At 48.9% G+C, this 26,904-nt stretch overlaps 1 protein-coding gene and 2 long non-coding RNA genes across 3 annotated transcripts in view; all 3 read left to right on the forward strand.

The window, feature by feature from the left end:
- Positions 1-26,904, forward strand: part of RPS24 (ribosomal protein S24) — a 253,477-nt gene that overhangs the window by 177,286 nt on the left and 49,287 nt on the right. The gene's annotated exons all lie outside the window — the stretch shown is intronic.
- On the forward strand, positions 990-7,493 carry LOC139041149 (uncharacterized). Its single transcript, XR_011495892.1, has 3 exons — positions 990-1,661; positions 6,687-6,863; positions 7,356-7,493. It is a non-coding gene; the product is annotated as an uncharacterized lncRNA (long non-coding RNA).
- The window catches only part of LOC123281859 (uncharacterized), a 29,309-nt gene continuing 14,535 nt past the window's right edge, over positions 12,131-26,904 (forward strand). Inside the window, exon 1 of the long non-coding RNA XR_011495893.1 lies at positions 12,131-12,499. This is a non-coding gene — a long non-coding RNA (uncharacterized lncRNA). The remainder of the gene's footprint in view (positions 12,500-26,904) is intronic.

Consider the following 26,904-nt stretch of genomic DNA (forward strand, 5'->3'; position numbering starts at 1 on the left):
ACACATCAAGCCTTCATAAGAGGTGTTGGAGTGTTACTTCTTCGGACGAGCATGTAGGCTCGACGTTTCTGCTGGAGCCTCTGCCTCCCTAGGTGGGCCTCTCCCTTTGCTCCCTGCTGCCACCTCTCCATGCTGCTTTGTCCTTCTCTTAAGGACAGGGTGAAACCCTTTTCCATTCGCTTCAACACTAAGCAGCAGGCTGGAGTTTCCAAAAATTCCCTCTCTGTAAATAGGAGTGGATTGGGAAGAGCTGAATTCTGCAAGATCAGGCTGACCTTAGTGCCATGGTGGGATCCATACTCTGTCCAAAGGGAGCCTAGTTTTCATACTTGCTACCATTTACTGAGCATATCTTATGTGTCAGGCCCTGTGCTAAGTGCTCCAGGTATGTGATCTCATATTTGAGATTATAGCCTCATAATGGATCTGTGGACTAGGAATTGTCGTCATTTTATACATGAGGAAACGGAAGCTCAGAAAGTTTAAGTAATTAGTTCAAGGTCACATAGGCTGAAAAGGCCAAGCCAGCCAGGACTCAGATCCAGTCTGACGACTCCATTCTTTAACACATTAAGGAAGAAAAGCTAGAGAGGAAGAGGCACAAAGGTTCCCATTTGGAACTCCTATCCAAGGGCTCCCTGCAGGAGGCGCCGCAGGGGAACCAGGGCAGAGAGATGCAGCTGTGGGGGTCCATGCAGCCTGTGTCCTCAGGCCAAGACAAGACAGAGATGTGGCCCTGGGAAATCATTGTCTCTTGCCACTGCACAGCTTGGATGATGTGTTGGAGTGAGGGCATTGGTAAGGAACCAGGATATGGCCCCAGGGGTTGACTCACTCTGTGGCTGACGCCATCAAGCAGGTGCAAAGGCAGTGGGAAGACTTAGTCATGCAGCTTGAAGGTGGAAGTGGCTTCAGAGACTGTCCACCCGGATCCCCTTCTTCATACAGCTTGGGGGAGGCCCAGGAGGAAGGCCGACCTGCCCAAGGCCGCCTAGTGAGTGGGGGCGGTGACTGGCTGTGGTCTAGGGCTCCTATTCCCCATCCCAGGCTCCACCCCTGGCAATTCAGAGATGCTTCTCTGGCTCTGGAGGGCAAAGGGCTCTACCAAAAACATAGTCCAGGGAGCCTAGAGAAAACCAAGAACAACCAAAGAGGAGTTGGGAGAACAGGATATGATTCAGGTTATTCTAAAATGCCACTTGTGTTTTTAAGAAAGAGGTGCCATTTTATCACTTCATGTGCCTGACAGCACTCCAACAGCTGAGGAAGACGCGCCCTAGGAGGCCTTCATGATGGAGACAGTGCTCATTTTGAACCTTCTAAATGGATCCCAGTATTGTTGCTTAAACACTGCTGGGGGGAGAGTAAATTGGCACATCATTACGGAAAACAATTAGGCGTTATGCAGAAAAGTCGGGGATGCTCACGCCCTGTGACCCAGCAAGTCTATTCTTCAGTCTTAGAAAATCTCTTGGACGTGTGCTCTGGGAGACATGGATGAGAATGATCATGCAGCATGACCAAGAATAATAAAATAAAAGGACGTGATGCAAATACCCATCACAGCAGAAGGGACAAGTGAATGGTGCATGCTCATACCATGGAGAATGAGTGACCTACAGCTTTAAACAACAACATGGATATATGTCAGGAACAGAAAGGTGAGTGAAAAGAGCAATTCTCAGAAGAGTACACAGAGTATGGTTTTATTATGAGAAATTAGAAAAACATGCAAAATTACTGTTTAGGGATACAAACATATATAGTAAAGTTATAAAGAAGTTCAAAGACATGAGAAGAATGCTGAGGATGGTAGTGTTTGTGGTTACTACTCGGGGGGCGGGAAGGGACTGGGATCATGGAGGGTCATACACGGGTCTAAAAGAATGGTCAGTTCAGTGTATTCACCTGGGTGGCGGGTAAATGGGCCGGTTAAGGGTAAGTTGTGTGTGTTCTTATTTTAACCTTACACGTATTTTACAATTGTTATTCTGCATTCCAATAAATATTTCACAGATTTAAAGGAGCAGATTTAAAGGGAAAGTTTTATAAAATTCAGGTAGACAAACAAAGAATACTAGTCACTCGTTATCTCGGCCGGAGGAGACAAACACGAGCAACCTTTTGGTGTAGGTTGTTCTGGGCTTTCATTCGCTTGTTTGTGTGGCGCGCGTGCCTCTCCCCTCGTGTGTGTGTGTGTGTGGGCCGAGACAGCCCCATCTGGCTGTTTCTCCCAAGGGGCCGGCCTAGGGATTCTCCTCCCCGACCCCTAGCACTTTTCTATGCAGGAGGGAATTTTCTTTTTTGTGGTGGAATAGAGGAGGTTTTGGAGATTTTTTTCTCTGGTGCATGAGTGGGACAAGAAGGGAGAACTCTGTTTGGCCTGAAGAATTGGTTTTTGGCCCAAATGGGCGAGAGGATGGGGCAGAAGCTGACTGAGTGCCATTAATAAAAGATGTGGTGAGGGGCCTGCCCAGTGGCGCAGCGGTTAAGTTCACACATTCTGCTTCAGCAGCCCGGGGTTCGCTGGTTTGGATACTGGGCGAGGACCTATACACTGCTTGGCAAGCCATGCTGTGGTAGGCATCCCACATATAAAGTAGAGAAAGATGGGCATGGATGTTAGCTCAGGGCCAGTCTTCCTCAGCAAAGGATTGGTGGCAGATGTTAGCTCAGGGCTAATCTTCCTCAAAAACCCCCCAAAAAACAATAAAAAAAGACGTATGAGACTCCGAGCTCAAGGAGGCCCACTTTGGAGCCAACTCCAACAGAGTGTCACTTTAGTGCTAGAACTGAGTGACAATGTGGGATGGGGCCAGGGAGCAGTTCCTGAGTGGGGCAGTCCCCACCAAGCCAGACAGAGGTTCCTGTTTGCATGGCGCCTCCTCAGTTGGCCCAGGTCCTCCTAGGAGAGAGGTCAGGCTTGCTCCTGAGGACACAGGCAGCACCTGCAGCATCTCCCAGCAACCACTGGGGGAGATTTGTGGAGGGAGGTGATACCTCGAAGTTATGCAGGTGGGAGCTCAGAGCTACCAGGATTTGACTATTAATGCTAATATAATTGCATTTATATGCACAGCTGTCATTAAATAATATTTGATTAAATAATTTTTAATAGTTAGCATAGTATTCTATTGTTTGGATGTATTGTGGTAAATTTATCTGATCTCTTAATTAAGTTGTTTCTCTCTACAAGTGGCCCTGTGATAAATATTCGTGAGCATTCATGACGATTTCCTGAGGATATATTCCCGGAAACAGACTTATTGGGGCAATGGGTTTGCAAAATTTTAAGGCTTTTGATACAAATTGCTGAACTGTCCTATAGAATGAATGTATGAATTTGCACTCCCACCAGCAGTAAATAAAAGTAGCTAAACCCTCACACTCTTGCCAAGATGAGACATTATTATTTAAAAATATATATATATATTTTTTTACCTCTGAATATTTATTTATTTATTTTTTATTAATGTTATGATAGATTACAACCTTTTGAGATTTCAGTTGTACATTTTTGTTAGTCATATTGTGGGTACACCCCTTCCCCCTCCGTGCCCTCCCCCCACCCCCCCTTTTCCCTGGTGACCACCGTTCAGATCTCCTTCTCAATATACTAATTTCCACCTATGAGTGGAGTCATATTGAAGGGCCAAAAATTATGATGTCTCATTTTCATTTTCATTTCTTTAGTTTCCAGGGGAAGATAAACTTTTTTCATGTTTATTGGATATTTATTTTTTTGGCATTTTTTGCTCATCTTCTGTCATTTTTTTCTATCTAGCTATTCATGTTTTTCTAATACAATTTGAAGCACTGTTTATATGTTGAGAATGAAACTTTTTCTGTCGTGTGATTTGCATTATTTCCAGTTTGTCTTTTACAGTTTTATATGGTTTTTGTTTTTTACTTTTATTTTGAAATAATCTCAAGCTGATGGAAAAATTGCGAGCACCATACAAAGAACTTTTTTTTTTCAGACTCATTTGAGAGTGAGTTGCTGATCTGATGCCCATCAACCCTGGGTACTTTAGTGAGTATTTCCTACAAACAAGGACATTCTCCTGGATACCCACAATACAACCAACAAAACCAGGAAGCTGATCTTGCATCTGGGTACCAGCTATTCCTCAGATCCCATTCAACTTTTTCCAGTTGTCCCGACAATGTCATTTGTGGCAAAAGGCTCCAGTTTAGAATCATGTCTTGCGGGCAATTGTCATGTCTCTTTATTCTCCTTCATCTGGAAGAGTTCCTCAGTCTTTCCTTGATTTTCATGACCTTGATGCTTTTGAAATGTGAGGGCCAGATTTTTTGTCAAATGTCCATCAAAGTGTGCTTTCTGACGTTTCCTCATGTTTTGCTTCAGCTTATCCATATCGGGCAGAACATGAGACGTGATGCTGAGTCCTCATTGCCTCCCATCAGCTCACACATGATTTGAATTGGTCTCATGAGAGGAGAGTGAAGTTTGATCACTTGATTAAGGTGGTGTCTGGTTTCTCCACCGTAAAGTTACTTTTCCCCTTTGTAATTAACACATAGTTTGTGGGGAGACGCTTTGAGACTGTCAATATCTTGTTCCTCTTCAAACTTTCAGTTTATTCATTTGTATATTTTTATCTGTATACACTCATGGATTTATACTTTATGAAATGGATTATAATCCTTTAATGTCATTATCTATTTTGATGTTCAAATTATCCTAGATTTGTCCAGTAGGCACTCCTTCAAGTGGGTTTCTGTATCTTTTTGATTTATGTCCCCATCATCCTTTGAGCACTTCCGTATTTTTTGGCAAACCCAAGTGTTCCTCCTCAGCCCTGGAATCACCCATTTCTCCAAGGAACCCTGGTCCCTTTTAGTGGAGAATAGTATTTAGAAGCCAAAATCTGAGTCCTAGATGTGCTCGTTGCTATTGGAGTGTCGCTGCTCCCTGTTTCTCTTTGTGGACATGCACATATAAACATACATTCACACATTTACATATATATTTGTTCTTTATATATCTACAGATGTTGAAAACATATATATGTTCATAAAAGCATGAGTTTAATGCCTCTAATTTTAATCATACACCATGGGGTACATTCTGGCTTTCTCCCTTCCATTGCTGTAACTGTTTTCTATAACCGTGAGAAAATTGGCTCCCATCTCATCGTCCATAATATACTTTTAGTTGTTTGATCAATACTTTGTATGTAACCAGTCTTCCATCACTGCCACTGCCACTGCTTAGGGACATCCCTTCCTCTCCCCATCAGTGCAGATGCCCTTCTCATCCTGTTCAGGTTCCAGAACCCCTCGCTGGGCCACCCTCCTGTATGGATACCTCCCACTCCATTCTGGGTGCCCCCCACTCCCCAGATGCCCTCCTCACCCCACTTGGGCTCTGATACTTCACATGGCCCACCTCCCACCCTTATGTATGCCCCCTTTGCCCTGCTCAGGCTTTGACACCCATGTTGCGGCCCCACATACCCCAGACCCTGCCTATCTTGTATGGATGCCTACCTGGCTTGGCTCCATCTAGTGGCTTTGGGTCTGAATTGTTCTGGAAGGGAAAGGAAGAATGTATGTGGTATATTTGGATGTTCAGAAGCTTTATATTTCAAAGAACGTGAATCTATCCACCTTCTTCTTTATGTTTTCTCAATATAGTGCCATACTTAGGCCTTATTCAGTCATCTTAGCCTGGATTCCTCCAAAAGCAAAATCTGAGACCGGGGCTTGAGTGCAGTTTATTTTGGTCAGTGACCCCAGGGTGCTAAAGAGAGTGACACAGGGAAGGAGGGGAGGCCAGCACAAGGGAAGCGGGGCTTCAGTCTTGCTTGGGCCCATCAGGACGCATGTGCAGTGTGTCTCAGAATTGTCTCCCTGACAGATGGAAGAGGAACATGTTCACCATCGGCTTCTGTCTCCCAAGGGCTGAGAGTTGCCCTAGGGAGCGTGAAATCCCTCGCACCTCTGTGTTTGTGCGCACAGCGGGATGGCTGAGCGGGCAGCTGCAGGGGCCCCACGGAGCTGTGTCAGAGAAGCCGGGAGGAAAAAGAAGAGAGGGAGAGGGAGGTGGTGCCTCTGAGCTGAGGGGTTGGTAGACCACGCTTTGCACAGCGGTTGCTATGGCAATAACCAGAGCGAAAGGTGGGCTGAAAGGATGCGTGAAGGCACATAAAAGATGATGACCTACAACCCAAAGAATGTGAATATTAATCTGCATTTTCTCTTAATATGGTTTATTTTTTATTTTAATATTTAACCTACCTGAAATGTATTTTGAAGTATGGTGTGAGGTAGGGACAGGGTTTAAATTTTTCCCTAGTGGGTTGGTAGGTTACTCCCAAACATGATTCACTGAGTGTTCCATAGTTTTCCACGACCATATGAAATTCTGTCTTAAAAGTATATTAAAATTTTAAATATATTGAGTCTATTTCATTGCCCATTTCTTTGCTGGTACCACACTGTTTTAATTATTGTAGCTTTAGAGTGCATTTTTATATCTGCAGAGTAAGTATCCCTTTAATGATGTTCTTTTTTTCAGAAATTTATTAATGAGCGGTTGTAGTTAATATTTGTAGAGGAACTTCTGAATTATTGTATTTTCAATTCCCTTTCCCTTTCTCCTGGGGGAAAAGCCTGTGCTTGTATATTCTTCAGTTAAGTAGCAAACTCTTGTTTTACAGATGGCCAGATGACATAACAGCAGAAGATATAAAGATGCAGATGGTGTATTTCCACTCACTATGCCGCCTGCCTGTAATTTTGCCTTTACAGCAGTCCTGTGACTTTAGGAAGGAGTGGTGCATCATTCTGTAGACCACAAGTACAAGGCTTAGGAAAGTTTTGCCCGAGGTCACACGGTAAGTATGGAAGGGAACTGAATCTCAGTTTTGTATTCAGAAGGCTCTTGAGAATGAGCAGCAGTCCCGTCAGTCCAGAAATCAGGACTGAAGTCTGTGCTTCTAATGGGGAATCTTTGGTACTGATATGTTTAAACTGAAGCATGATTTTAACTGAAGCTCCAGAAAGATCTTCCTAGGAGTGAGGGGCATAAGATATTAGAACCAAAAACAGGAGGGCATCTTCTGCGACAGTTTCAAATAGAAAGCCTGGCTCTAACCACTGTATCCCTGACACACGGAACCAGTCCTCCTCCACTCTTAGCACCCCCTACTTTGGGTCCTGCTAATGGCTGATGCTCCTACTGGCAGCCACTGATGGCCTTTGCAGTGTTGCCCGCCTCTAGCCTGCCTGGACCTCACCCCTTACAGTCTCCTTGGCCTACTTCTTCTTCAGCTTGTGGCTGGATCTCTGGTTATACCTGAGTTGGTCCTTCTGTCCTCCCTATCCAGGTCCTTCCAAGCCTGGGCCATCTGAGCTCTGCAGAGAGACCCTGGGAACAAAGGCATATCAATAGGAAAGAGGTAGGTTCCCTGGGTGAAGTTGATCCTGCCCAGCTAAGACGCTGCTTGTTTTTGTAAATTTCAACAATCAGAAAGCATCAGGATGCTACTTGTTTCTTGGTGGTGAGAAGAAAACATAAGTGAATGCTCCTCTGTGTCAGGCATTTTCTATGTCACCTCACTTAATTTTCCCAGCAGTCCTATAGGAAGGTTTGCTTATCTCCACTTTACAGATGAGGAAACTGAGGCCACAGGGCTTATGGAAGTTGTTCTAAGTCGTGTGGCACGTTAACAGTGAAGCCAGGGCAAAAACCCAGGTCTACCTGACTCAAAGTCCAATTCCACAAACGTGATGTTGGCATCCTACTGTGTGCCAGGCACTGTGCTTTGGGTCTACAGCTGTCTTCCTACTGCCAAAGATTTGAGCTGATCAATTGAGGACATCTTTTTGTAGGTCTCTGTTTTTCTTAGAGCATTCTCCATTTTAAGCACATTGTGTGTAGACTTTTGGAGTCTAATCCATTGAGCTGGCATGTTTGGAAAGCTGTAGGGCAGTGGATATAGAAAGACCATGTGAAATGGAGTCCGATCTGTTGGGCCAGTCGAGCCTCATGTGTTTGCTGCTTTCATTTTCCTCTGGCTCAGGAAAGGATGGTTTGGTTTTACAAACGAAGGCTGAGGACTTTTGCCAGTTGCTAACTGCCTTGCCCCTATCAGATATGTCAGACTCGCAGAACATTGCTCCCCAGCTGCAGGCCCACGGTTCTGAGAGTGCCTGAATAGAAAACCACTCATTCCCCTCCACAAGAGAGGCGCCCAAAGCAGATATTTCAATATATTCCAATTTAGCCAAGGGAAGGCAGAACATGGATGCTGTTGCCAAGGAAACCACCTCCCTGTGTGCTGTGCATACGTGTATCACTTCATCTCTTTGCTCTCCAAGGTGGTATCACAGACCTGTGCTTGGGGAAGTGTTTTTAAAAAGGCATATAAAACCTCTTAGCATAGAGAAGATTCATTAAATGGTCTCACTCCAGAGAAGCTTAAATTATTCTTTTTAGACCCTTTTATGCCGAGGATGGGGAATTGGCTGAGTCAGTGCTATCTCTCCTCGCCCAGCTTGGTGTCTTGGTGGAAACAGTTTTCAGAAATAAACAAATCAGTATTCGGAGCTTAGACAGGGCGAGAGCGTGTGTCATAATAACGAGGCAGTCGTGTAGCTGTAACGTCTCTGACTAATCCCTCTGAGTAGGTCTGCCAAGGCCACCTTGATCCACAGGCCTCCTGGGTGCGAGGCTGCATTTCACAGGGCAGCCTTCAAAGCACAGACAAGAGAGAGTCTCTGTCACAAGGCCACCTGTCAAAAGGCCCCTGACTGGGGAACTGCGTGGAGACTTCTGCTGTCCAATCTGTTCTCTGGCCCAAGCCTGGGGCCATTTCTGTCCTCACTCCCGCGTCTGGTCTCAGTCAGCTTCTCTCTCCTCCTGATCCCTGCCGTCACCCTCTTCATCCCACCCGCCCTGATTTTTATGTTCACATCAGCATAAATCGTCTCCACGCCTCACAACTGAAAAGGCAAATAGGCTCCATTCTTGATGACTGAGAGCCCTGTGCGTGCGTTGGCCTGATCTCACACCTCTTTGCAGCCCTTCCCTGCTTCTCGTGCTCAGGTCCCTTCCTGCCTGTTGGATGAGTAGATTCAATTTGGCTTCCCTTGTTCAGTTAGTGGCACCAGCCAAGGATATTGGCTTATATTAGTGGTTCTCACCTCTGTGCAGTTTTGGCCCCCAGGAGACATTTGGCAATGTCCAAAGACATTTTTGGTTGTTATGTCTGAGAGAGGGTACTACTGGCATCTGGTGGGTAGAGGCCAGGCATGCTGCTAAACATCCCACAATGCACAGGTCAGTCCCCGCAACAAAGAATTAGCCAGTCCCACACGTCAATAGTGCTGAGGTTGAAAAACCCCAGCTTATACTTATTCTCTTTACTCGTTCACTTAATAAATATTTATCGAGTACCTACTAAGCACCAGGCTGTAAGCCAGGACCTGGGGACGTGAGTTGAACAAGACAGACACAGTTCTGCTCACTCTCTCACTTATAGCCAACTGGGTGACATTAAAGAAATAATTATGTAATTAAATTATTTACTTTCAGCTGGAATCCTGATCCTGTTTGGATCTCCTTCCCCAGTCCTTAGACCTCCTGCTGCCCCAGCCCAACCAGCCCTGGCTCCTGGGTGGGGTGTGGACATCTGCGGCATCCCCCCACTCTCACCCCACCAAGCCTGGCTGCGGGGCAGGCTGCAGTCAGCCCACGGCTTCCTGCCTGGACAAGGCTTAGGCTTTCCCAGTTTAACTGCATTGTTGCTGATCACCACAGGGGAATGGTTAGGGGGCAAGGAAAATAACAACCCTGATATGTCACAGAGGTTCTAGAACTCTGTCATCTGAAGCCTCAGTCCCTGCCCTGCCTCTCCTGAATGGGGTCTAGGACAGCAGACAAAAGCCTCTCCTGACCTCACCCTCTGCTTTCTTTCTAGGTGGGCCTTACTAACCCCACCTTCCAGCCTCTAACGAGCCCCCGTCTCTGACAGGCTCATTGGATATCATTCAGTCCTTCAGGGTTAGGAGCACGGGCTTTAGAACCAGAAGACCTGGGTTTGAATCCTACCTTCACCACTTACTACCTGTGTGACCTTGGGCAAGTTACTTAACTCCTCTGTGCCTCAGTTCCTTTTTCTGTAAAATGCAAATAATTGTAATGCCTATCTCATATGGTTATTGTGAGGATTAAATGAGTTACTATATGTGGAGTTCTGGGTTCACAGTAAATGCCATTTATAAATGCTATCATAATAATGATACTGTTACTATTTTCCCAGCATGTCAGCCTCGTGATGTAAACAAAACAGAAACTTCTGTCTCTGCCTCTTGTGGCCGTCTGCTTGCCTCAATGGAGCTCAGCCATGCCTGAAGTGCCACAGACCTCCTTCCTGTGCACCTCTGGACAGCTAGCTGCTGAGAGGTCAATGGATGCTCTGCCGGGGCATTTTGAGGGCTTCCATGTGGAGGAGGAAGATGACAATGACTGTGGAAGCAGAGGGTTGTCTTGGAAATGCGCCTGTCCCGGCTTGTTGCAACCTGGGCTCTGGGCTGGCTTTGCATGGGTGTGCCTTGCGCTGGCTCTCGGCTTCACCATTTGTCAAGGGGAAGGATGGACCGAGATGGGCGTCTTTCTTCCCCACCATTCTGTGCCTTGGCTTTCGCTGTCCAGTGTGAAGGATAACTTGGGCTTTTCCTGCCTTCCAGAGCTGCTGTGAACACTGTATGAGATAACGGGCTCCGAATAACGTTGGTAGCAGCTATTGCCTGGATGGCTACTACATGTCTGACAGCAGCGTGGATGAGGGCAAGGGAACTGACCATTATTGGACATCCCCTTTGCAATTGGGCAAAGAGGTTTATGTGTGTTGTCTCGTTTAACCCTCCAACAACACTGTGAGGAAGACGAAGCATCCTGACCTCACAGGTGAGGAAGCTTGAGTGTAGATATATTGTCACCTGCTTAGCCGCACATTGGGAGGTGACAGCCCCAAGATTGGTAGCCTTGGTCTATCTGCCTTTGAAGCTCATGGCATGTCCTTGTATGTGAGGTTGCTCCTGGCCCATTGGGGAACTTTATCGCATCCAAGAACTGCCAGCATGGTCTCCGCATCTGGTGATCCTGGACGACCAGGATCAGTAGAGGTGCTGTGCCAGCTGGGAGGCACCTGCCCTGCCTCTGTCCAGGTCGGCTGGGAAGGGCCTGGGTCACCTGCTACAGGGTGGTGGGAGTCCTGGGTGCTCCGGGGTCTGCCAGCAACCCCAGGGCCAGAGGGTCTTGCTGCCCATCCTGAGAAGCCAGCAAATGTGTCCAGGCCCACAGCTCGGCACTGGCAGTTCTTTCTGCTCCTGTCTTTTCCTGTCCTACCCACCTGCTCATCTCGCTTTCACACACAAAGGCTCCCCCTGCCCTCCCCTTTTCCCTCCTCACTCCCTTCCCTGGCTTTTGCACTTTATGATGTGGGGACTTTGGTGAGGAAGCTCAATAGAGTCATTATTCCATGTACAGAAAGGTGTCTTTCATCCCATTCATATTTCATGTTCCTCCCACTTGATCTTTTGACACTTTTTAATTCCTGATATTATACCATGTGCACTCACAGCTCTCATCCACGATCGCTTTTTCTGTAAAGTTGTCGTTATTGTTCTTCATGTGAGAAGTGCTCCTTGTTGTGTATTTATTAGTTTCTAAAAGAGATTTCTGTATTTCGGGACTGATGCTTCTGATGCCATCGACTTTGAGTGGTTGCAGGGAGTGGGTGACACTGTGACAGAGGAGGTGCAGGAGCAGAGGATGTAGGTTTGGATTCTCATCCTGGCTCACACCTTTCCTCTCTAGGGACCACGTGTCCATCTGGGAAATGGGCAGATCCATTCCCCATGGCCTAGTTCAACCTTTGCTTCTGGCATCAAGTAGGAGTTTTTGGGTGTAAGCAGAGGTGTTAAATTCTGTCTAACTTATCATAAAAGGAATATTTGGGGAGGAGACAGGGCCACCCACAGAATCACAGACAAGGCTAAAGGGTCGGCCCTGAGAGGGGCAGAACAGGGCAGCTCTGGGGACCTGGGCCCAGGCTGTGTCTTTAAGCTCTGTGAGAGGGAGGAAGGAGATCTAATGGCTGTCAATGGTTTTCTTCTCAGCTCAAGTTTCAAATTCCAGGGAGAGAACATGGGATTGGCTCAGCTTGGGTCACATGCCTAAGAGAAAGGTGGGGAGTTTTGATTGACAGTTGTATTAGGATTTCATCCAATGAGGACAAGGGGGCCCACCAAAGTGAGAGGTTGTTTCCAAAAGGAGGGCAATGGATTCTGAGTAGGTGGAACAATACCACACAGTCCAAACAGTGGGGAGGTGGAGAGACTGCTGGACAAAGAGAGGAAGAAGCAGGTCTTTGTGGCTCTAAATCTTTGAACAAGAGACATATTTCTGGGCCTCAGAGATTGCCTTCTAATTCAGGAGCTGGCAAACTTTCTCTGGAAAGGGCAGGTTAGTAACTAATTCTGGCTTTCTGTGCCACGTGGTTTCTTCTGTAACTACTCAACTCTGCTGTGATACAGTGAGAGAGTAGCCATAGCCAATATGTAAATGAATGGGTGTGGCTGCATTCCACTAAAGCTTTATTTGCAAAAGAGACCAGTGGGCTGGATTGGGCCTGTGAGTCATAGTGTGTTGGTCTGTGTTCTAGCTGATTGGTTTCATTTCATAGGGGAGAAGGTCTCCCCCAGCTTTAGCAACTGATGCGTCTCTAAGACTGTGGTTCTCCAACTCGGTTCCACTTCAGAATACCCTAAGGAACGGATTGAGAATACAGATGTCTGGGACCCACTCCAGACCTCCAAATCAGAATTTCCAAGAACGGCCCAGGGGTCTGTATTTTTCACATGTGCCCTAGGTGACTCTGACCTGTGCAGTGTTGTAAACTGGTCCAAGACCCAGTCAAGGAGACAAGACCATCTTACGTGAAATGTGGAAGAAATAGATGAGATAGGGTGGCCTTAGGTGCTGAGAGGAGAGCAAGGCCCCCGAGGACTTGGGGAGAGTGTGTGTGCAGGGCCGGGTGCCTGGAGGAGGGCTCAAGTTGGCGCTGAAGGCAACAGTCTGTACTGTACTGTCACAGTCTGTACTCTGCTATGAATGACCAGGAGGGATGCTGATTAAAAGTCCAGGGGCTAAACCTGAGATGGTTGGTTCCCTGTCGCCAGTCAGCGAGGTCTCAGGGCAGTTACTTGTTTTCATCATTCTGAAGGGGCTATACCCATAACCTAGCTTCATTTCTCTGGCTCCTCTTCCCCTTGCAATTGTGTCCTGCTGCCCACCTTTACCACAATCCCCCTTTCTCTTTTGCCCCAGACGACACCCACTTGTGCATCTTTCTAGTACTGACCTTGTTCTGGCAAGTTCAGCTCTTCTTGCTATAATTTTTAATGGAACTAAGAGCCCTGGGAGTGGCTCTCTCCCATCTCTCTCCTCTTTCCGTGTTTTCTTCCTCAGCAAACACTCAACCCCTAAAACCTTTGGGGCCTCTTCTGCTGGGGGCATTGGGTGGGGTGGGGAAGAGAGTAGTGTACTCTGTGGGTGTTAGCAGAGCAATTTCAGCCGTGAGAGGAGAATGGGCTTCTAGGGTATGGCCCTGGGCTCATAAGGCCTCTGGCCATCACTGCTCTCACCTTGGACTGACAGGGGGAGATTTGGTTATTATAATAGAGGGTATCTATTGCCTGCCCAATATTCATCTCCCTCTTCTGGTGACAGAACATCCCTTTCCTTGGAATCCACTCCATCCCTACTCTTGAGTCCATGTGGATTGGGTGTGATAACTCCAAGGTGGGCAAGTGACCCTGGGCATGTGGCCTAGGGCTCACAAAGCAGTGCATCAGGTTCCCTCCGGCACAGTAATTTGTCCAGGGGTGGGTCTATGGGCAAAGCTAGTCAATATTGGCACTTGTGTGGGGTTGTGGAGAGGAGAGAACTCTCTTTCTAGATTTAGGGTTGTGTTGCTGTCAACCTGAGCTTCTGGGTCTTCCAAGGGGGGGAGAGTATGGCTGAGAGTGAACACAGTGGAGAGGAAAACAAAGCCAGGAGACAGACCAGAGAGAAGACTAAAGAGGGAGAGAGCAAACCCAGGTCCAGAAGATGTGGTTTAAGCCTCTGGATCCAGCCGGACCTGAAGCCAAAAGACCTATCTGAAGACTTTCCTGCTGTATGAGTCTCACATTCTTTTCGCATTAAGCCAGTTTAAGATATAACTCAGAGAACCTTGATTGATAGTGTACTTGATGCTAGCAGTGCGGGTCCCTCAATAGGCATGGCTGAGCTGCAGGCAGACTACTATGGTCAGCTGTGAACTCCTTATTGTCCTAAAAGAACAGCCAAGATTAGTGCTCACCAAGAACAGGTACCAAACAGTTAATCACAGAAGGGTTAATCATAGGCCTGTTGTGCTCTGAGAGCTTTGTCAGAACAGGCACATGTCCATTTCCGTCCCTCTCCACACCCCTTCTGCAGCACCCAGCACGTCCTCAGTAAATGTGTTGATTGTCCAGCTGATCCAGGGGCAGCATGGCCCTCCTCACCACTACCCAGTCACCAGAATACTCTCCTCCTCCCTGTCTCCTTTGTATCTTCCCACCATCCCACTTACCCTAGAAGGCTTACCTCCTCACTCTCCTTGATACGGCTCCAGTCTGCTCCCATGTTTCCATCTCCATTTCCATTGCTTAGCTTGGACCTCAACCTTTTCCAGGAGGATGACATATGGCCTTGGATCTGACATTTAGCCTGCGTGGCCTCAGTTCCCTTACCTGTGAATGGGGATGAGGCAGTACCCTAAAAATGTGAAGTGTCCCCAAGGATTTGAATGTGAGGGGATACAGTGGCCCTCTGAGCCAACTGAGACAAACTCATACTAAGACAACCCATAAAATTGAGCAAAGACATAAAGTCACCTTCAAGGGGCGGTGGGCCAGGAAAGCTTAGAAATCACTGACTGTATGTGAAGGCTGTGCTTATAAGAAGAGAGTCTCATTAGCTAATAGGAACAGAGAAATGGGGTGGCCCAGACGCTCATATTGGCAGGGCCCTGGATGGCTGGGCCTCTGACCCACCTATGGGCCTCTGTCTGTCATGAAGAAGGACTTGTCACAGCCTGATGCCACTGGCAACCCTCCTGGCAACCCTCTAATGCTCTGACTTCTTGTGTTGCTAGCCTTAGGGGAGAGAATGCACTGGTCAGACAGCAAAACAGTCTGCAAATGAATATGCTGGCATTTGGGTTTTGGCCATTGTCCTTGTGAGCCATGAGTCATCATCCTGGGGCCTGTCAAGTGTGGGCGCTGATGACTCTGCATTTGTGGTTTGCAGGGCTTGGTCACGCCCTGGCCCAGGGTTCTCAAGGTGAGGAGGGTATCAGTGTAACTGATGGCCCCTACTCCAGAGGTTCTGACTGATGAGGTTGGAGTGGGACTAGGCCCTTCCATTAAATAACTCCTTAGGAGGCCCGAGACCCGCTGCCCAGACGCAGAGGCCATACCTCTCCAGGCCACCTGTCGACCTCTTTTCCAGCCTCCATTGAATCTCTACACTGCGTGCTGCTGACTGACTCTGAGGTTTACTTGAGTGATTAACACAGAGCCCATTTTAATCCCCCTGAGAGCCCCAGCAGGGTTTGATGAAATTAAACAAGCAACACCAGACACTCCAGTAGAAAAAATAGCCTCTTTATTTGGAAGTTGTGAACATACGCACAAAAGATGTGCCAGCAGTTGTCCCTCCTCCAAATCTTCCACCTCTGGACCCATAGTCCATAGGGTCCTGTGCCATCTGGACTTTGCTCCCCAGGGTGGGCATGACTTAGGGTGGATGTGATTGCCATGGTCCTCTGTGTGGGATGACCCCCGTTTGCAGTGATTTGGCTTCTTGGTGCTGGGGAGGTTGTAAGTTGGCTCTTGAAGTGTTTCTGAGTGACAAGCGCTGAGCATGGACGCAGCACCCTCCACTCCTGTGCTCCAGAGTCGGGCGTCCTCCTCTGGTCCCTCTTCAAGACTGCTGGACCAGGAGTGGTTGTCACTCATCCAGCTCCTCTGAGGAGCAAAGTGGAGAGCAAAGGTCCGTTCACTGTGGGCTCTATTACCTTATGTGACTTACAAGCGCATAGGTAGGGTGATTGTGGAAAGCAGACTATTTCTCTGGCTAGGCTCTGTTGACCTGGAGAAAATCATCTCAACTCCGTGACGCATTTTGAGCCAAAGTATACTTGCTATTGGAACCATGGGCATCATTGGCACAGCCTCACTTCTACTGCTTGTTTCCTCTCCAAATCTCTGCTATCACCTTCACCTCATTCACTCTTTGCAGTTAACCCCATGTCCTGCTTTCAGAGAAAAATGGAAGACATCAAATGGGGAGGCCAATCTCTTGCCACCAAAATTCTAAATTTAAAAACATTGTCTGCCACCCTGTCTTTGTTCTCCAGGCCTCTCCTCAATTGAGGCTAAAGCCACCACTCGCTGCTGTCTTAAGGGCCCCTCATTGCTCTGTCTTCATGCTCTCCCTTCACTAGACTATTCCCATCAGCATTTAGATATGTTTGTTTCTTCTCCATATTTACGATGGAGTTCTTTCCTTCCACTTCTTCCGCCCCCACCCCCCGCAGCTCCATCTTAACGTTCTTGTCACCATTCACAGCCAAACTTATTGAGAGAGAAGTCTACACTCTCCTTCCTACTTCCTAACCTCCCCGCTACCCTTCAGTTCATTTCAACAGGGCCTCTGCCCCGATACTCTTGACACTCTTCCAAGAGTCTACTGAACAGTCACCAGAGACCTCCGCATTACCAAGTCCAAGGGACACTGCTCAGTCCTGACAGTACTCAAACTTGCAGAGACATCGACCCACTAACAGTTCCTTCTGTTAACTAACTAACTGTTAACTAACAGTTCCTTGCTAAGCCTCTTCCCTTGGTTTTCACGACACTGAATTATCCTCTTTTCTTCTTCTCTCTCTTCTTCTTTCTCAGCCTCCTTCGGGAATATTCTCTCTCTGTCTGTTCCTTACCTCATTGATTTCCAAACTTCAGGGTGCCTACAAATCCCCCAGGGTACTTCTTAAAATGGAGATCAGATTCTCAGGCCCCGCATCGCATACATTCTGATTTTCATGCAGGCCCAGGACTCTGAGTTTTACAAACCCTCCTGGTCATCTGATGCACATGGTCTTTGAGAAATTTTGCCTTAATTGTTGGTGGTCCTTTGCTTGGGTCTTTTCACTCATCGCTATTCACATTTCTCTTATCTGGCCCAAGGCATCAGCTACCACCTGGAATCCACTTTCTATCTCCAGCCCAGTCATCATTCTTGAGCTTCAGAGCCAAGTATCCAACTACCTACAACATATCTCCTGGAATATGTGCCGAAGACTCTAGAAGCATTCAAAGCAGAACTTCATCTTCTCCGGGCTCTGCTTGTCCCCCTGCTCCCCTCCCTGTCACTGGCAGCATCACCCACCCAGTTGTCCAAGTAAGAAGCCTCAACTCCTTTGTTCTCACAGCCCAGTCAATTTCCAAGTCCTGTATGCTTGAACCACTAAATGGGTCTTAAATTCCCCAGTTTCTCTTTATTCCCACCGCCACTGCCCTGTCCAGGGCCCTGTAATTTTTCTCCTGGATGAGCCCGCACCTGGGCTCTCTGCCTCTAAGCTTGCTTTCTCCTATCTGGTTTCTGCAGAGTGACTGAGGGGCCTCTCCAGAGCTTCAGTCTGACCTTGTCACCTTCCGCATTCAAGCCTGTTATCCTGTTGCCTCTGTTTGGACAAAATCCACCCCTTAGCCTGGCAGACAGTCTTTCGTAGCTTCTCTCCCATCTCCAGGTCCCATCCATCTGCAAGATCAAGTAGCCCCTTCTCAAGTCTGGCTCAGTCCCAGGGCTGGGCAGAACATTCAAAAGATCATGGGAAGGTTTAGTACATTTCTGTCCTTGAGATAAAATACAGTCAGATTGTCAAATCAGATTCCTAGGAATTCAGAGATCTTACCCAGTATTAAGATTTACTAATAATTGCAAGGATACAAATAATTGTGAGGCACAGGTAAAGCACGAGGTCTGGACCCACCAATACTGCTCCCCAGGGCATTTCTTGCCACATTGGGAAGTGCCCGGAGCAGATTTATCAGAAGAGGTCTGTACGTGATACATGTGAGGCATCCCTTACTAAAAAGGGAGCTATTTTGGTCATGAAACATCTCCATTTTATTCTCTGATAGGTGCTTAGCTTGCACAACATTTCCCAGGGAGCCATGCCTCATAAATCCTTAGGTTCCAGGTTTGTTTACCATAAGCAGTCCTGGACAGATAGGGTACCTCTCGGTAAAAGCATTTCATAGATAAGAACACTTCTGCTAGCCAAACATTAGTGTGCTTGCCAGGGGCTCTGTCCTAGCGTGACTGGGGGGATTTGACCAGGTCATCTGTCTTTCTTTCCCAGTAAAGGTAGAGAATGGCCTGCTGCTAACCTTTTTCTCCCCAGTCCTCCTCTGCCCTCCTCTGACAGTCTGTGTTCCCAGAGCTCCGTCCTTGGCCTCCTCACTCCATCCATTACACACATGCCATTGAGGACCTCGTCTTCCATTCCTATGGCTTCCTTTCTCTAAACAGTTTCCCAAAATTCATATCTTACACCCTTGAGCTTTAGATCCACATATTCCATTATCCATCAGACACTGCCACCTTGATGTCCTCCAGGTCCTCAAACTACGTACCCATCACCAACCCCCTCATTGCTGCTCCAGATCCATTCTTCTTCCTCTGGTCCCCTTAGTGCAATGACCCCCCACATACACCTTGCTGCCTAGAATTCTTGAATCATCCTGATCCTACCACTTGCTATCGCTTTGACTTATGGTAAGTCAGAGAGGGTAAACTCTCTAACCCTCAGTTTCTACATGTGTAAAATGGGGATAATAGCAATATCTGCTTCAGAAAGCTGTTGTAGGATTAAATGAGATGATGCAGCCAAGTGCTTATCACAGTGGCTGGCACACAGTTTAAGTGCTCAATACTTACCAGCAAGTGTCATTGACTCCTCTTCCCTGCCATTCCCGAGGGCTACTCATTACCACATGCTGTAGGTTCTACCTGCTAGGGGCCTGTTTGCACCATCCTCTCTTTGGTGCTCCCGTCTCTGCCTCCACCCATGACAACAGGCTTGGAACTGGCCCTCTGGCCTCCTTCTGTGTGGCCCTCCAATCTCCCTTCTACTTCCTTGCCAGAGAAATTCTTCTCAGTCACACGTCTTGTTCTGTCCCTGGCTTGGAAGACCCTACTCTGCTCTTGAGTTAAATTCCACACTCCTTAAAGTGGCTTAGGAGGCGGGACAGCATCTGGTGCTACCTGTTCCTGTGACTCCTGACCCCAGCTAACCACTAGGAGCCCTGAGCTTTCAGTCCCTCTGGCCAGCAGGACTGGGCTTGTGCCCTCCCCACAGCCTGGGAGGCTCTTCTTCCTTCTCTCACCTCCCCCTGGTAAGCTGTCCTCCCGTCCCCTGCACTCCTGAAACACTCTGCGTTTCCCCTTCAGAGCGCTTCCCAGCTGTGTGGTTACCGCCAGGGCACAGGTTGGGACACCTCTTGGGGCTGAGAGCATCCGGGGCAGGGTCATGGCTGGTTCATAGTTGCAGCCCCAGCACTGAGAACAGCACCTAGCAGAGTGAGACCCTGCTATCAAATGAATGGTGTCATTAAACAGGGGGACAGGGTGAAATGGGGGTGGCGAGCAACAGGGAGGAGCCCCTGAGTCTGGTGTTTCTGGCCGTGTTTAGGGAGGTCTGATTGTATTGGAGTTATTGTATTAATCAGCTCTTTGGACCAGGAGGGCCAGGTGAGTTTGGCAGTGGGCACTGGAGATCAGGCCCCTGGAAACAGATCTAAGACTTGGCAATTAGCACTGGAGACCAGGCCTCCCATCCCGCGCCCCTCCTCAGCAGCCTCCATGGCCTCTGCAGGGTTGGCGCACACAGCACATGCACCGCCTCTGGGGGTGGCAGAGGAGTAGGTAGGTGTTCACGAGGTTTTCTTCCTCCAACAGTGTCTTCCACCCTGCATGAGACAGAGCCTCCACCTGGATCTGCTAATCCTGCTGCAAAGTAGTGCTGTAGTCCTTGCGCTGGGCCGTTTGTCTCCTGTTTCAAGTGGCTTGTCTCTAAGTACCTCTTGGGAGGATAGTCCAGGCTGGGAGTGGGAGTATTATACATACCTAGTTGTCTGCGGGAAGCACACACCACCACTCGGGAGTTCACTGGGAGGGTGCTGCAGGGCACTAGGGAGAGGCGGCAGTGAAAAGTCACCCCTACCTGTCCCAGATCCGACCTCTGCCACCATCCCCAAATGCAGTACGACTTCTGACTGTGATGACAGTTTAATTGGCTGTGTCCTGAGGGTCTTGGGGCAGGAGGGTGCAGGAGACGGGGAGTCAGGCCTCATGTCCTGGCTGAGGCGCTGTGCTCCCTTGACCAGCACGCGGCCTGTGGATGCCCCTTCAGTTGTGGAGGAGCTCCCGGGCACTCCTCCCTCCTCTCCTCCTACTCCTGTGTCTTGCAGATTCTGTTGTCTCTTCCGTTTGCTGACTGTTGGTGGCTTTCCTCTCTGCCCATTTTCTGCTGGCTCTGCAGAGGGAGCGTTAAGCTCTGCTCTGAGGAGGGGTGAGGTAGAGCAGACCAGGGAGGGGGTGGGGAGGCTTTCCAGGCTGGGGCTGATTTCTTCTAAACCAGCAGCAATCAAACATGCCTCACCACTGTGAGAATTAATTCCCTTCTCAAGCTCCCCTTCAGATAGGTGAGAAATGTGTGTGCTTCCTATTAACATGCGCGTGACCCTGTTTCTTGTGAAATGACAACCCTGGTCTGATTATACTCAGGGAGCATTCCCACCGCCTGGCCTGGGCTACGTGACAAAAGCTCCCTCGCATTAACTGACAAATGAACCGTCCAGAGTGCATACCGTCTCTGTAATCAGCAGACAATGCCCACATTTCCTTCCAGCCACAGGATGGGGTCAGGAAGAAGTTCTAGGTGCCTCACCATAGCTAGTGAAGTACATGCCCAGCAGCATTGCAAGTGAAAGTGGGAAGCTGTTCATAGGAGCGGCTAGAAGAGCACTGGGCTGGGAGCTGGGTGGCCAGGGTCCAGGCTACTGTTTTCTCTCTGTGTGTTTGGGACCAAGTCCCTTCTCTATGACAGCAGAGGGCTGGCCCAATGTACCTGGAAGTGCTTTCAAGTATGATACTTGCTTATTCCAGGCTATCACCGAGTACGGCCTTAGAACCTCATAAAAACTGGGCTCACATTTCCAATGTTAAAGGTCTAGAAAGTTCTCTAGAAGGCTGAGTTAAGAAGCCAGATCAGTGGTCAGATAAAGGCCTTCCCCCAAGATACAATACTGCTGAAGGCAGCAAAAAGCTTCTCTTCCTGGAGGCTCAAAGCCAGCCCAGCCTGTGTGTCTAGAGGGAGGCAGAGGAGGGTATCCAGGCCTGGGGAAGGGAGAGTGTGTTCCTTTGTTCAGATACTCTCTCACTCATCAAATATTTATTGAGTGACTCCTGTGATCAGGCAGCATAGGAGACTGGGAAGAAGTCTGTGGTCAGTCAGAGTACCCAGCTTAGCTCTTACTTGAGTGTGACATGGACAAAGGGCTCCCGGTTCCTTGTGCTGCCAGCGTGAGGATGAACTAAGACGGTGTTCCTGGCATAGAGCAGGCCTCGCTCCACGCCATCCCCTTCTCCCTCTTCCGCATGCACGGCAATGTGCCAGGAATCACAGAGGACACTGAGGCCATACGGAAAATGCCACTGTCCTGAAGTGTGTGCAGACCTGTGAGGGAGCAGCCAGGTGCGTGTCCAGAAATATCTTTGATGTGGAATAGGGACCAGTTTCCGGAGGTCTGGGGACTCGGAGGAGTGAGAGGCATGAGCAGAGGCAGTTTTATAGGATGTGCTGAGTTGAGCCTGGAGTGGGTTGGCATTTGGATGAGAAAGGAGGAAGGTCATTTCACGGGGAGGGAACAGCTTGAGTTAAGGCACTGATGCACAGAGCTGAGGAGGACACAGGAGGAGGAGAAAGAAGGCTGTGCGGTGGAGTGTGTGAAGGTGAGCACTCCGTGCAAGAGGGTGTTTCTGTGCAGGCACTGGGCGGCGAGTGTTCAGACCACTCTGTCTTGAAAGTTGGGGGTGCCCTACTGGCATCCGGGGGGAGCTATTCCAGGCTCTCCACTGACGGAACAGCAGTCTCAGGTAGTCTGTCCAAGCCCCAATTCATCCAAGACTTGCAGTGCTTGTGGGTGAGTGGTAAATACTATGGGATGCTCAAAGCTCCCAAGGAGATGACAGAATGATCCTGAAGTTATTCTAAAGGCTACAATGGCAGGCTGACTCCTCTCATCTCTCCTGATAATCACAGCTTATCATGGGGAGATGGCATGGCTGAACTGGACAGCAATGGTGGAATATTTCAAAGGGAGAATGGGTTTTTGACTTATCAATAGCCTTAGTTCAAATGAAGTCCTTCAAAATAGCATCAAGAAGGGGTACATCTTTTTCTCATTGTGTTGGTAGGTGTCATGATGTCAATAAGAGTTCCCAATCTTCAGCAAGCAGCCAGACTGGTTTCTGTCTTCTCTATGTAGCTCGGGTCCCTGTGGGACCAGGGAGGGATATTAACAGGGAGGAGGGTCCTGATAGAAAATGTAGCAGACCATCCGTGGTTATGAGTGGACATCCAACGCCCACAGCTCAGTTCCCAGCCTCACTATGTCTGTGGGACTCTTGGTAGATTCCTGGCCTACCTTTCCCCCCAAACGCTAGGTTAGCCCCATGCCAGGCCCGAAGGTGGGTGCTAGTTAGGATGGCATACATAGCAGTGCAGCTGATACGGCTGGGACCAGGCATAGACCAGATGCAGGTGCAGGACAGGGCAGCAGGAGGGGCAGGGTCAGGGTGGGGACGGCGCAGGGAGTCTTCAGATGCTAGGTGACTCCTGAATATGATTCCAAAGACTCGAGATTTAGAACAAGATTCTAAAGATTCCTAAGGCTGTGAGCTTATTCACGCTTGGGGGAGAAGAGAATTCCAGGGGTGTGTGTGTGAATCGATAGGCAGTTTCCTGGAGAGTGATACAAGGGAGGAAGGATGGAGGTGGGAGGAGACAGGGCTGGTGAGGGATGTGAGGGCCAGACTGTGAAGGTCTTAATGTCCCCTGGACGTGGGGGGAAGTCACTAATGGGTTTAAGTAAGGGAGTGATGTGACCAGATCTATTTAAGAAAAAACAACCCTGGCAGCAGTGTAACGAATAGACTAGGGGGTAAGGCCAGAGGAACATTAGTCAGGAGGCTGGTGAAGGAATCCAGGAAAGGGAATGGCAGAAGCCTGATCAAGGCTGTGGCACTGAGGACAAGAACGGGGACAGGTAGACTGACCAGGGCCTGGTGACTGACCAGTTGTGCAAGGAGGAGGCCTGGGGGAGAAGCGAGTCTAGGTCCTCCCGACCCCCGGCCCGCCCCCCCCCCCACCCCGACATGGTGTGTAGCCTTCTAGCTGGGTGAGAGGGGGCGAGAGGTGACATTCACCAGGATGGGGGCCCCTGGAGTAAGACCTCCTCTGGGCCCAGGGAGGAGGATGCTTCGCATCCCAGGGGGTTGGTGAGGAACAATACGTACTGTCTATTACATGTCCCCCTGGCCCTGACCCTACTTACTCCGGAAAGGCTGGTTCCTGGGCTCCTTCCCCCTCTGCTTTCCTTTCTCCTTCCCTTCCCTTCTTCCCTGGTATGTTTCCCCATCTCCTCCCTTCCTTCTTCTCAGACATCTCAGGATGAGCAGCTGGGGAAGAGGAGCTATGGAATAATGTCCAATCAGGAAAAGTTACTAACCCAAGGTTATAATCATGGTGGCTCCCCATGTCTCTTACATGATAAGAAGCCAGGCTCGACAGCTTAGCTAAAAGCAAGCTCAGTACTTCCCTCAAGCAGCAGGGCAGCCCTGTGGACCACAGATTCCTGCCAGACCCTCTGGGGCACGTACCCCTGCCCCTGGCCCAAGCTCTCTTCCCTGAGAGGGGTGATCTGTCTGCCCAGTTTTCTCCAAATAGGTAAGACCCATGTTGCCTAAGCCTGTGATTGGCGGCAAAATGCACTGGCCACGGAGCCCCTGGTTTTCATGCTGATAGTCAGCTGTTGAGTGGATTTTATCCACCTGCCTCACTTGCACCATGACGTTTTCTGGATCCCTGGACTGGGGCTGTCCCTCACCTCTGGTGAGGAGGAAGGAACCCTGGCCCAGGTGACCTTTCTCTGAGTATCTGTTCTGTGAAGGGCTTTGGGCTCAGGGCTAGGGACGTGCCATGGACCAGACAGGGGCTCAGGGACCTCAGCCATTTCTTTGGCACTTGGGTCATCGAGCTCAGAGGAGGGGGCTGTTGACCTTGACTGCATGTGTCTGTGTGGGTGGAGTGGGGAGGGTTTAGAAAAGGCTCCTTGCATTATTGCTAATTTCTAGGTTGCTTCAACAGCTCCTGGTTGGTTTCTCAGCTCTTCTATCACCTGTTTAACTAATTCTCTTCACTGAATTCTCTCTGTTTGAAATACTGGAAGTGGTGTTGTCTTTCTGACCAGATGCTGACTGATAAGGTGTTTCATGAAGGTGGAACATGGGGTGCCTCTAGGGGAAGAAATAGAAAGTAGGAGGGTGTGGTAGGCAGACTAATATCCCTCCTCCACGTCCTCATCTCCGGCACCTGTGACTGTCTTACCTCCCGTGGCAAAGGGGCTAGACTACCCTGGATTATGCAGGGAATCATCCTGGATTATCTGAGTGGGCCTTGTGTAAGCACAAGAGTCTTGATAAGAGGGAGACAGAAGGAGAGAGTCAGGAAGGGAGATGTGATGATGGAAGCGGAGGTTGAGTGATTGGATTGCTGGCTTCAAGATTGAGGAAGGGTCCACGAGCCAAGGAATGCAGGTAGCACCTAGATGCTGGAAAAGGCAAGGGAACAGATTCTTTCCTAGAACCTCTGGAAGGAATGCTGTCCCACCAACACCTTGATTTTAGCCCAGTGAAAACCATTTCAGACTTTTGATTTCTGGAACTGCAAGATAATAGATTTATGTTGTATTAAGCCAGTAAGTTCGTGATACTTTGTTATAGCAGGAAACTGAAACAAGGGCCACAGTTCAAGATGCTGTAAATCATGCAGAGAAGTTTGGATCTTGTTCTGAAGGCTTATCGCTACTCAGGAATCATGGATGCTAAGAGCATGAGCTCTGAGGTCAGACTGTGGGGGTTTGAATGCCAGCCTTGCTGATGACCAGCTTTGTTAGGCAGGTGTTTTAACTTCCCAAGGCTGAAGTATTTCCATCTCCAAAGGCCGGGGCATAATGGTTCTCATCTCATCAGGCTGGTGTAAGGATTAAACAGGACGATGCATGCAGGGTGTTTGCCACAGCATAGACCAGGAAAGAGATTGTTACTTGCTTTGCAACCTAGGACAAGACAGTGTCTCACTTGGAGCCTTGTTCTCTACACCTGCCAAGAGGAAGTAATAGCAGGCCTCACAGCCTCCATAGCCTGCAGGAATAGTGGATATTGTGACATGATGAATTGGAGAGGAATCTTATCCCTGTGTGCCCCTGCTGGCCTGGCACGGAGCTCTCTGCCGACCCGTGGAGGAAGCAGGTGCCTGCTCGCCCTGCCCGACCAGGCCCTCCTTCCCCAGCCCTGCAGGTATGCCTGGATCCCTGCGCCCTTTAGGGGCTGTCCTGGTTTCTGCTCCCCGGCACTGTGCTCCAGGCGTAAGCTATTTTAGTTACAAATTCCTTGAAATGCTATACCTTCCCTTCCCACCCAGACCAACCTCCCCAGGCCCGGCTGCCAGGTATTGATTTCTCTTTAAATATTACTGCAGCCCAGGAGTGTGTATGGATTAATTGACGAGGCTAGGCTTGTACCGGCACACTTCGTTAACAGCTGCTACTAATTAGTGGAGTAGTCATTAAGAGACCTACTGCGGTTTTGAGGATAATAGTTTTATTTTTTTTCCCCAAGACGTTTAGGCATACAATAAATTGGGGAGTGAAACACCATGGTCCCAGATTGCGATGGAAGACCTGGGGTGGCCTGTGCTCAGGGCCTGCCCCCAAGAACACAACAGAAACCAGAAAATCATGAGCAGGACCAGAGTCAGGAGGGCCTTAGAGTCGTCTGGTCTACTCCATATGACTCCTATAGTTGTGAGAGGGGCAGGGCCTCACTCTCAAGTTCACATTCACACAGGGACAGGGAGGAAGAACTGGGACAGGCACTCAGGGCTGCTAGCCTTGCTTTAGGCCAGGGCTGTGTTTGCTAAATGGGGTCTCTGCTGCATGCATTTGGATAGACTAAGCAGGGAGATTCGAACAAGCACATGGCTATGTCCTCTACATGCCCCAAACCTGCCACACTTTTCCGAAGATGGTGCTGCCCTTCCATTCTCATTTCTGGGCCTCCTCCCATGGCATCCGCATCACTCCACTCTTCCCTCTCCCAGTGGGAGTCCTGGTGTACCTTGCTCCTGGAACCCCTTCCTTTGTATTTAGCATGCTTATCTCCAAACGGGCAGGACTCAGCAATGGGCCTGCAGTAGACCCTCTGGGTTATCTATGCTGATGGAAATACATAGTGAGTGGAATTGAGCCTAAAGTGTGTGAATTTGGACAACTTATTGACCCTCTTGGAACTTTATCCTCACTGGATCAAGTGGGCTAATGTGTGTAGAGGGCTGAGCACAGGAAGAGTGTAGAGTGAGTCCTCAGTAGATGGTAGCCATCGTACCTTGTGCTCCTTAGGAAGGTGCATCTGTCACCCAGTCATTGCGCTTT

Source organism: Equus asinus, chromosome 2 (genome assembly GCF_041296235.1).
Source record: "Equus asinus isolate D_3611 breed Donkey chromosome 2, EquAss-T2T_v2, whole genome shotgun sequence".
NCBI lineage: Eukaryota > Metazoa > Chordata > Mammalia > Perissodactyla > Equidae > Equus > Equus asinus.